General features: G+C 50.1%; 1 long non-coding RNA gene across 2 annotated transcripts; it reads right to left on the bottom strand.

The window, feature by feature from the left end:
* Positions 1-4,859: 4,859 nt before the first annotated feature.
* On the bottom strand, positions 4,860-9,014 carry LOC130542346 (uncharacterized). Of its 2 annotated transcripts, none has more exons than XR_008956834.1 (2): positions 8,715-9,014; positions 4,860-6,503 (listed from the first exon to the last, which is right to left on the bottom strand). It is a non-coding gene; the product is annotated as an uncharacterized LOC130542346 (long non-coding RNA). The 2 variants fall into 2 exon arrangements; XR_008956835.1 differs by lacking the exon at positions 8,715-9,014 and adding an exon at positions 8,351-8,484.
* Positions 9,015-9,322: the final 308 nt, after the last annotated feature.

Raw genomic sequence — 9,322 nt, 5'->3', positions numbered from 1 at the left:
AGAAGCAGGGTCCCCACTAAGCTGGGAGCCCTATGTGGGACTAGATCCCAGGACTCCGGGATCATAACCTGAGCGAAGGCAGACTTTAACTGACTGAGCTGCCCAGGCGCCCCGGCAACCAAATTTTAATGGACATCGACAGGCTGTGGATCCAAAGGAGTAAGTTCAGGAGGCTAAAGGGGCTCTAGGTCAAGTACTCTAGACCCTCCCTATTCAAGTGAGGCTGTGGCCCAGGGAGCTGGTTCGAAATGCAGAGTCTTGGGCCCCACCCCAGAACTACTGCTCTGAAGCGCTCAAAGTGCAGCCTGTTAGAGGGAAGATTACCCCAAATTTGGAATCTCAGCAATTCTGGGTTGGCAAGCCGCTGGTCCAGCCCTTACCAGAAAATGCATAAATTCCTTTGGCAAGACCCTGGGGAAGGAGTCTCCAGGAATTCCAGCATCACCTCCATTCACAGGCAGTTCCTCAGCAGGGCAACACCGATTTCAGTTGTCGGTAAAACACTGGTGGAGGGGCGGGCTGTGGGCATGACAAGGGGAATCTTAACTGGAGATCCGCTGAGAACATCACCTTTCTGTTGCTCTGTTGGAAATTTCAAGCCCTGCAGCTAAAGTTTAAGGAAAACTTTTCCTGTGTTAATTATAAACCCATTTTCAGCCCACGTTCAATGGGCCAACTAGCATTTGAAAAAAAAAAAGAAATTATTTGAAAAAGACTTCCTTGATAATTTTTTTTTAAAAGTCCAATGGTAGTACGTGCTTGTCATTAAATTATTTTGAAAAATGCTGTTGCCTCTACAAATAAAACGCAGAAGGCTGTGTCTCATCTCCCCCTGCTCCTGCTACTCCCAAGGTACCCTTAGCAGTTCGCTTTGTATCCTTGCAGATCTCTTTCTTTGCATTTAAAAACACTACACCCACAAACACACACATGCACACACACAAACACACACACCCTTCCTGTAATCTTTCCACCTTAATCTCTTTCTCAGCCTTTTGCACTTCCTTTTTTTTTTATAGGGTATAAAAATTTATTACATGTACAGAATATGACCACTAACGAATGCAGACAGGCTAGGACAGTGATACTGGGTGGAAGTTGGCTAGCTCTTTGGAAGGTGAGTGGGTTTGGGTGGCACAGTCAGTTAAGCATCTAACTCTTGGTTTCAGCTCAGGTGATGAAGTCAGGTCATGGGATCGAGCCCCATGTTAGGTTCTGTGCTCAGCACATAGTCTGCTTGGGTTTCTCTCTCCCTCTACCCCTCCCTGTGCTTGGCACATGTGCTCTCTCTCTCTCTCTCTCTCTCTCAAATAAGTAAGTAAATTTTTAAAAATCTCTATGTGTAACTCATTAATCCTCAGAGCCAACCCGTGAAGTACTGTTACTATCCCCATTCTACAGAGGAAACAGATACAGAGAGGTGGAGATGCTTGTCTGAGGTCACCCAGTTAGTGATCAGCTAAGCTGGGGTGTGAACCCAAGCAGCCTGGTTCCCAAGTCTGCACTCAGGACACCCCGCACCCCACTCATGTGTCCTTTCCTCCTTGGGGTGGGGACAACTTCCATGTGCAGCTCCTCCTGCCCTACCCCTCCTGTCCTGCCTGTTCCACTGTGGAGCTTGGTGGACTTAGTTGATGTTTTCTAGATTGTGTAGAATGGGGTAATAGCACATACCTCCTTGGGTTCCTAGGAGGATTGAATGATGGAATGCACATAATGTATCGGTGAGTGCTGGCCATTGATTTCATTATTATACATACGAGTTCACGGGTGGAGGAAGATGCAGAGGAGGGGACTCACCAGTTGAGTAGAGACATCCGGGAGAGAAGCCTAGCTATGTTAAATTCCTTAAAAAAAACAACAACACTTTATTTAGTTATCTGACAGAGAGAGAGAGCACAAGCAGGGAGAGCAGCAGAGGGAGAGGGAGAACCAGACTCCCCCTGAGCAGGGAGCCTGATGCAGGGCTCGATCCTAGGACCCCAGGATCACAACCTGAGTTGAAGGCAGATGCCCAACTGACTGAGCCACCCAGGTGCCCCAGTATGTTAAATCCCTACCCAGAGTGGGATAAGAAAAAAGGAGTGGGGATTCCTGGGTGACTCAGTGGGTTAAGTGTCTGCCTTCAGCTCAGGTCATGATCCCTGTCTCCTGGGATCCAGTCCCACATTGTGCTCCTTGCTCAGCAGGGACCTGCTTCTCCCTCTGCCTGCCACTCCCCTTGCTTGTGCTCTCTCTCTGACAAATGAGTAAATAAATGAAATCTTAAAAAAGGGGAAAAGGAGTGATGGGGTGGAAATCTTCCAGATCTTTTCTTGGACTTCAGAATACTTGTAGACCCTAGACCCCTTTATGAAAAGCCAAAGTGATGGGGGAGGGCTGAGGATGGTCGGTTCTTGTTCTTTTTCATTCCAGTGCTCAGCAGTGTCCTGTCGACGACGTGTAGGGACACCCCAGGTAGGAGATTGCTGCAGGTCAGCACCTAGACCCTAGTGCTTGTGTCCTGGCCTCTAGCACTTCAGAGCATCTGGCTGCCCTGTTTTTCAAGGTTCAGACTGTTATAGAATAAAAACCCGACTGAATAAACTGGAAGATCTAATTGGCTTTATTCAGCAACTTATGAACTGGGCAGTATCCTGTCCAGCAAGTCGAGGGGTACTTCCAAGAGCTGTACAAAATGCAAGGTTTTTATAGGAAGGAGGGTGGGGCAAGGAAGTTATTAGCAAAAGAGAAGAAAGGATTGCTTCAGGCAAGGTCACCTTCCCTTCTGGGGAGGGGCAGGGGGTCTTATTAGGTGGATTGCCTGCTGTTCCTTTGGGGAGGATGCAGAGGGCCCATGTGACAGATTACCTCATCGGTGTGTAAAGAAAATTCCCAGTGGTCGTGGGGGGGCCTGGCTGGCTCAGTCAGAAGACAGGTGCTCTTTTTTTTTTTTTTTTTTTTAAGATTTTATTTGAGAGAAAGAGAACGTGAGAGAGAGTGAGCCCAAGCAGTGGGGAGGGGTAGAGGGAGAGGCAGAATCCTAAGCAGGCTCCATGCTCAGTGTGGAGCCTGATATGGGGCTTGATTTCATGACCCTGAGATCATGACCTGAGCTGAAATCAAGAGTCAGAGTCGGACACCCAACCGACTGAGCCACCCAGGGTCCTCTGTGTTCTTTTTTTAAATAAGACTCAGAGTATCTTGAAGCATTAGCAGAGGGAAGGGCTTCCCCTGATTTCCTCCCTGTTGGCCATTATCGAGGTAAAGTGAACTACTTTCTGAAGGGAGGAGGCTCCTGGGGGGGGGGGTTCTTGACTTCCAGGTACTCAGCATGGTCTCCCTGGGAGAGAACTGGGGAGGCATTTCAGGGCTGATGGAGAAATGAGAGGGAGAGGAGCCCTGGCCGGTCTTCCCAGCCAGGCCCGATTTTCATTTGTCACCAGAGGGCCTGGAGGTGTTGGGTGGAGTTCCACTCCTGTCAACTCATACCTGCTTCCAGCTGGGGCAGAGTGTCCTGGCAGAAGCCAGACCAAGCCTCCCTTGGCTTTCCCCTGCCCCTGCTATGCCTTTTGGGTCTCTGATACTCACTTTTGGTTTTGTGTTTGTTTCCGACACTCACTTTGAATGGCAGAAGTACACACTGGTTTGGAGAGATGGGCTAGAAATCCATCTTTTCTTCCCCACTCGGTGCTCCTTCAAACCTTCACTGCTCCATTTCTTAGCCTGCGTTTAAGGTTCTGGGAGTCCATGCCCTTGGACGGGAAAAACGTACATGTCTATTTTCGCTAATCTTTCACTGAAATCTAGCATTTCCTTCAATTGTGTGTGTAGACATCACCGTGCAGTAGTACGGGTGGTTCCTGGGACTTTGTCCCGAGTGGGAGTCACCGCTCTTTTTATATCACACCGCGGTTGTGGCCGACATTGAGTGTCATCTATGCTCATGATGACTTCAAACTCATAGTCCTCGTCAGGCCCACCACCATATTGTATTCCAGTATAATTGGCTTCCTTTGTGATCCTGGGTATTTTACTTTGTGCATTTAAAAATCTTACTCTGGGGGCACCTGGCTGGCTCAGTGGGTGGAGCATGTGACTCGTGATCTCAGGGTTGTGAGTTCGAGCCCCATGTTGGATATAGAGATTACTTAAAAACAAACAAACAAAAATCTCACCCTGAGAAGGGTCCAAAGGCCTCACCAGACTCCAGAGTGGTCTATGGAACAGAAAAGATGAAGGAACTGCTTCGTCTTGCCCACCGTGCCTCCTGCCCTCGGAGTCACCCTGCCAGTCCTCTCTCTGGGCATCCGGTCCCCACTCCTGTGTGTGGAGCGTGGCTGGCACCGTCCCTCAGCAGGCCGGCTACACGCTGCCACCTGCTGGGGTTGGCCCACGTGGCACCCTAATGGTGATGCCGGCAGGCCAAGTCTGGGGTCCCAGAGGGGGTCCGGCAGGACCAGCCGAGAAGCCATGGGGCAAGGTTACTTCAGGGAGAGAGAGAGGGTGCAGGTGCAGAGCGTCTGGGAGACTCAGGGAAGGAGAGAGTCCCGTCTACGGTCACGGTCTGGGATTTTTATCATGGAGGTGCTCTCATGTATGGGTCTTCTCAGGTGTTCAAAGGGCCTAGGTGTTCTTCCTTGGAGCCAGGGGGTCTTGGCGTTAAGATGTCTTACTGATGGTCTGGAATCCTCCTAGGATGGCTTCCTCCGGTCATTCTCACCTGGTCCTGTCTTAGATGTTACTATTCTAGAGAAATCATTAACTCCTTGCCCTTTGTAAGGAGGACACAAACTGTTTGCATCAGGGGGCATGTGTGTGTGGGGGGGGGTATGCAAGTCCTATCAAGAATGGAGGCAGTTAAAAGAGCACAAAGCAGATTTTTAGAAAAAGATTTTATTTATTTGACAGAGCGCGAGCGAGCTCACGAGCACCCAAGCAGGGGGAGTGGCAGGCAGAGGGAGAGGGAGAAGCAGGCTCCCCAATGAGCAAGGAGCCTGATGCGGGACTCATCCCAGGACCCTGGGATCATGACCTGAGCTTAATCAATTGAGCCACCCAGGCGCCCCACAAAGCACATTTTTTATGGGGTCCTTCATTTCCCTGTCTCGGTGGCTTTGGTTAGATGCTTGTGGTCCTTCTAGTCCTTCTGGGCATTATAAGCGAAGATGCAGACTGTGCCCCAAGTATTCCCGGAGGACCCTCTGTGCCGCTCCCACTCGGCACTTTCTCCTTTGCCGGGGTCCTTGAGGCCCTGGGTCCCTGCACTGCGCATGTGCGGTGCTACCTGGCCCACGATGAGGCCCCGGGAGCGGGTGAGCAGTACAGCCCAGAACCGAGTCTGGGAGCTAGAGGCAGGAGCATCTGCAGCTTATTATCAGGCCGAATGAATTTTTAAACATCAATTGCTCTTTGGGCACCTGGGCCAATAGTTAAAAGTTTGAGAAGGTGGTGAGAAGCTTCTCTCCATCCCTGTCCCCTGGCCTCTCTTCCCTTCCAGAGCTGCTCACCACATCTAAGGCCGAAATGAACGTGCGCTGGAACCCTGCCTTTTCTTATTTAAATTGTAAGATGTTAGGCCCCTAGTCTGCACCTGGCTTTTTTATTGAACAATATTGTCTTGGAAATTACTTCTATCTACATATAAATAGTTTCCTCCTGGTTCTTTCCTTTTTATTTCTCAGGTCGTTTCCCAGCAGTTTGTTGAAAAAGAATGTCTTTCCATAGAAACAGGAGTACCCAGACACAGCCAGAAATTTCAAGGTAGTTCTAGAACTCATTTACCCACCTACAAAAGTCCAAGGATCCTGGGTTAAATAGTTCAGTATTCCTTTTTAGGGGGATCTGCATTTCAAAAGGGGCCTCACAGGACTATTGTACCTTAACTCCAAAAATGACTACATGGTAAATTTGGGGCGGGGGTCAGAGGTGGGGTGCTCTTTGGGTAGAACGCTTTGGGGTGTCCCCAAATCTAGGTGTTAGGATGCCAAGATCTCTATCCAGAGGTTAACCTTGTCTTCCCAAGCCGACCGTGGAGCTCTTTATAATAAATGTCTCTCTCCTAATATGGAAATCTCTGGCAACCAACCAGCTCTCCTCTCCAGCATCTCTCACCAGATATGTCAGGCAGGCCATCAGCCACTGGCTAGGGACACCTCAGAAAAATGCTCAGAGGCCTCAGTGCTCCCCAGAGCTCCCTGGGGGTGAGCTGGGTAGATGGGCTGTCCTCTCCCCGCACTGAGAGCAGCTCCAAGTTTATGGGTGTTTACATGTCACTTTCCAAATCAGCTTTAAAAAGCTGAGAAACAGGTGCTTTTTCCTAACAAACCACATGTCCGGCAGGGGGCTTCTTCTCATGTACATCTGACCCTTTCATCGCTTTGGGCCACTGAGATACATCCATAGATCCCAGGCCCACCCAGAAGTCTTCTCAGTGTAGTATGGTTTCCTGCCAGACTCACACAGCGGGAGAGAGACTGTCCAGACCTGCCAGTGCAAGCATCCTGTGGGCCTGGAAGGCGTCTCTGCAAAATAGGAAGATAGCATTCTGGTTTTTACATCAGCGCTTGATGAGTTTGATTACTGTGAGTCAGTCTTGCCACAAGGGATCCTCTCTGGCCCAGAGAACTAAGGGTTGCCTTTCAGACCATGGAGAATTCCCCCAAGTAAGTGCCCACTTTGCCTCTAAGGCCAGCCGACCCTCAGCTGGGGGGCAGTGGCTCTTCCCGGCAGGCCTTTCAGCGGGAAGCGTGTTGATGAGACTGAGGGAGCAGGCTCCAGTATCTGTTAGCTTTGTGTGAAAGAAACTCAGTTGCAGAGGTTACAGAGTCCTCGGATGTACAGTGACCAGGTGGAAGAAAAATTAGCATAAAACCATCCTGACTGCCAACAAACGGTCAGGGCAAGCGAATCCCCTTCTAGCTGAAAAATGGCACCACCAGTGTGTCTCCTTCCAGATCAAACTCGGCATTGTCTGAAAGAAACCAGTTCTTGGGAACATGCAAATTACACTGGCAAAGTATGGATTTGCGAAAGAAAAGACAGATTTTTAAATTCACATACATGCATGTGAGTTCACAGAAAAGTGTGATTCAATGAGGTGGTTAGAATTGGGGGCTTTTATACCATCCTAATAGGGGGAGGGGAGAAGGGCATTTACAGAAAAACAAGTGGCTTTTAGGGAAGATAAATGGGCCCTTAGGAAAATAGCAGGTATGGTAGTCTTGTGACCATATCTGTTTATCTGATTTCTTTTTTTGTTTGTTTTTGTTTTGTTTTTGTTTTATGTGACTTTTTGATACCAATGCAGGCTTCTCTCCAGTGAAAAGAGTCCATCTTCCTTGGTTGCACAACTCCTGGGGAGGGGACTTTTGACAGCTGGCATTCTTTTGGGAGGTTTTGCTTTTAGATCTGGGCGTTCAGGAAAAACAGCTCCTCACAGCGAGAGAGTTTCTGGATCCCCTCAGTATGAATGCCCCTCTTTTCCCCCAGGCTGTTTGGGTGGGCTGCAGGGGCTAGGGCTTTGGCTCAGCATTCCTGAGGCTGGCACAGGGAGCTTGGCAAGAGCAGAATGAGAGCGGGGGCTCCCCAGCAGAGGCTGCACAAGGCTGGGGGAAAGGGTCACGGCGCTCCTGTGATCTAGGGCCACGGTGTGCACAGGAGCACGGACTGCCAGGGTCAAATCCTATGTCCTTGGGCAATATTCTCAACTTCTCTGCGCTTCATTCTCCTCCTGGGTAAAACCCCTCACAGGATTATAGTGAGGATGAGATTAGTGAATGCATTTAAAAAGCTTACTACGGAGCCTGGCACATAGAAAGTGTGCAGTCAATACAGCCAACTTCTCTAGGCACCGGGGATAGGGCAGTGAGCAAACCCAGCCCCCGCTCTCCCGGATCTGCCATTCTGGAGAGGAACCTGGGAGACAGAGCAGTACGTGGCATCATGAGATGACAGTGTGTACCAGAAGAAAACGAAGCAGGTGAGAGGCAGAGACGAAGAGGTAGGGGCTGGCGTAGATGGTCAGAGAAGGGACAGCTGAGCACAGACCAGAATGACGTGGTTTCTGAGGAATTAGGATTATGTTTTGTTGCTGTTTCACCTGCATGTTCCCAGGTCCCGAAATCAGTCCTTCTCTTGCCCGAGTTTCCACTAGCCAGCGAATGGGGACTGAGTCAGTTCCCATTGCAGGTGCACACGTGGCTGACCCTCCCTGATAGTGTCTGGCCGTGGAGTTAGTGGGGTGAGCCAACAGGGGGCCCCAGGTCCCGCAAGTGAGTCAGGGTGGTGGGTTTCTGGCTTTGATCTCTCTTCTGCAGCCAGAAGACACTTGTGAGGCCAGGGCCTGCCCCCCTCCAGGAGAAGAGCTTACTTGTCTGCAGGAGCAGTTGTGCTGGGGAAACTGGCCAGCTGTAGGGCTTCAGGGCGAGGCAGGGCTTCGAGAACCAGAATAGAAGGTCTAAATTTAAACCCGTGTCTGGAGGCTTCAGGGAGCCCGGGGCCTGTGGGCCCTGGGGTGGCTCTGTCCCTCCTACCCCCCCTTCTCCCTCCTCCCTCCCTCCCTTGTCCCTCCTCCCTCCCTCCTCCCTCCCTCCCTCCCTTTTCCCTCCTCCCTCCCCTCTCCCTTCCCTCTCCCTCCCACCTCCTGCCTCCCTCATCTCCTCCCTCTCAGAATGGAAACTGTTTCTTTCCTGGCTGCCTAGAGCTGGTTTCCTCCCAAGGAAATAATGTCTCACCGCAGCTGAGGCAGACTCTGCCCCCCGGAATTTCCCTGCAGTGGAGAAACACCCCGCTGGCCAGCCGAGCTGTTCAAGCTGTTCGGAGATGGGACACACCTAGAGCCTGCTTGGGCACCAGCCAGAGGGGGACACGCCCAGAGACACACAGATGTAAACAGAAACAGAAACAGAAACTGGCTGGGAAAACCCAAGGGGGGGGGCTACCCTCAGGATCAGGTTCTAGTCCCAACTCTCGTCTCCACCTCCCTGTGAGCCTCGAGCAAATCATCTCCTTTTCTGAACCTGTTTTTTCACCTCCTTAATATTAAAATAGATCTCTTGAGAATCAAAATAGAACAGAACTCTAAAGAAATCAACCTAGAAAGTTCTTTGATTATTTCAAAGATGTCGCTTTCTTTGTTCAAAAATATTTTTAAATTCCTTTTTTTTTTTCCCTTTCTGAAAAATTCCTTTCAGAACCAGTTTTAGGCACTCATAGGTCTGCCTTGTTACTTTTGCAGACATTTCATTTTTGTCTAGAGGGATCACTGCCCATGGTACCGAGAGACTTTGGGCTGGTTCCAAACATTGAGTTAAAAAGATTCCTGCAAGGACAGTGAAAAAGG

Source organism: Ursus arctos, unplaced genomic scaffold (assembly GCF_023065955.2).
Source record: "Ursus arctos isolate Adak ecotype North America unplaced genomic scaffold, UrsArc2.0 scaffold_1, whole genome shotgun sequence".
Classification (NCBI taxonomy): domain Eukaryota; kingdom Metazoa; phylum Chordata; class Mammalia; order Carnivora; family Ursidae; genus Ursus; species Ursus arctos.
Note: the sequence above shows the minus strand (reverse complement) of the source record. Positions and strands in the feature narration are given on the sequence as shown.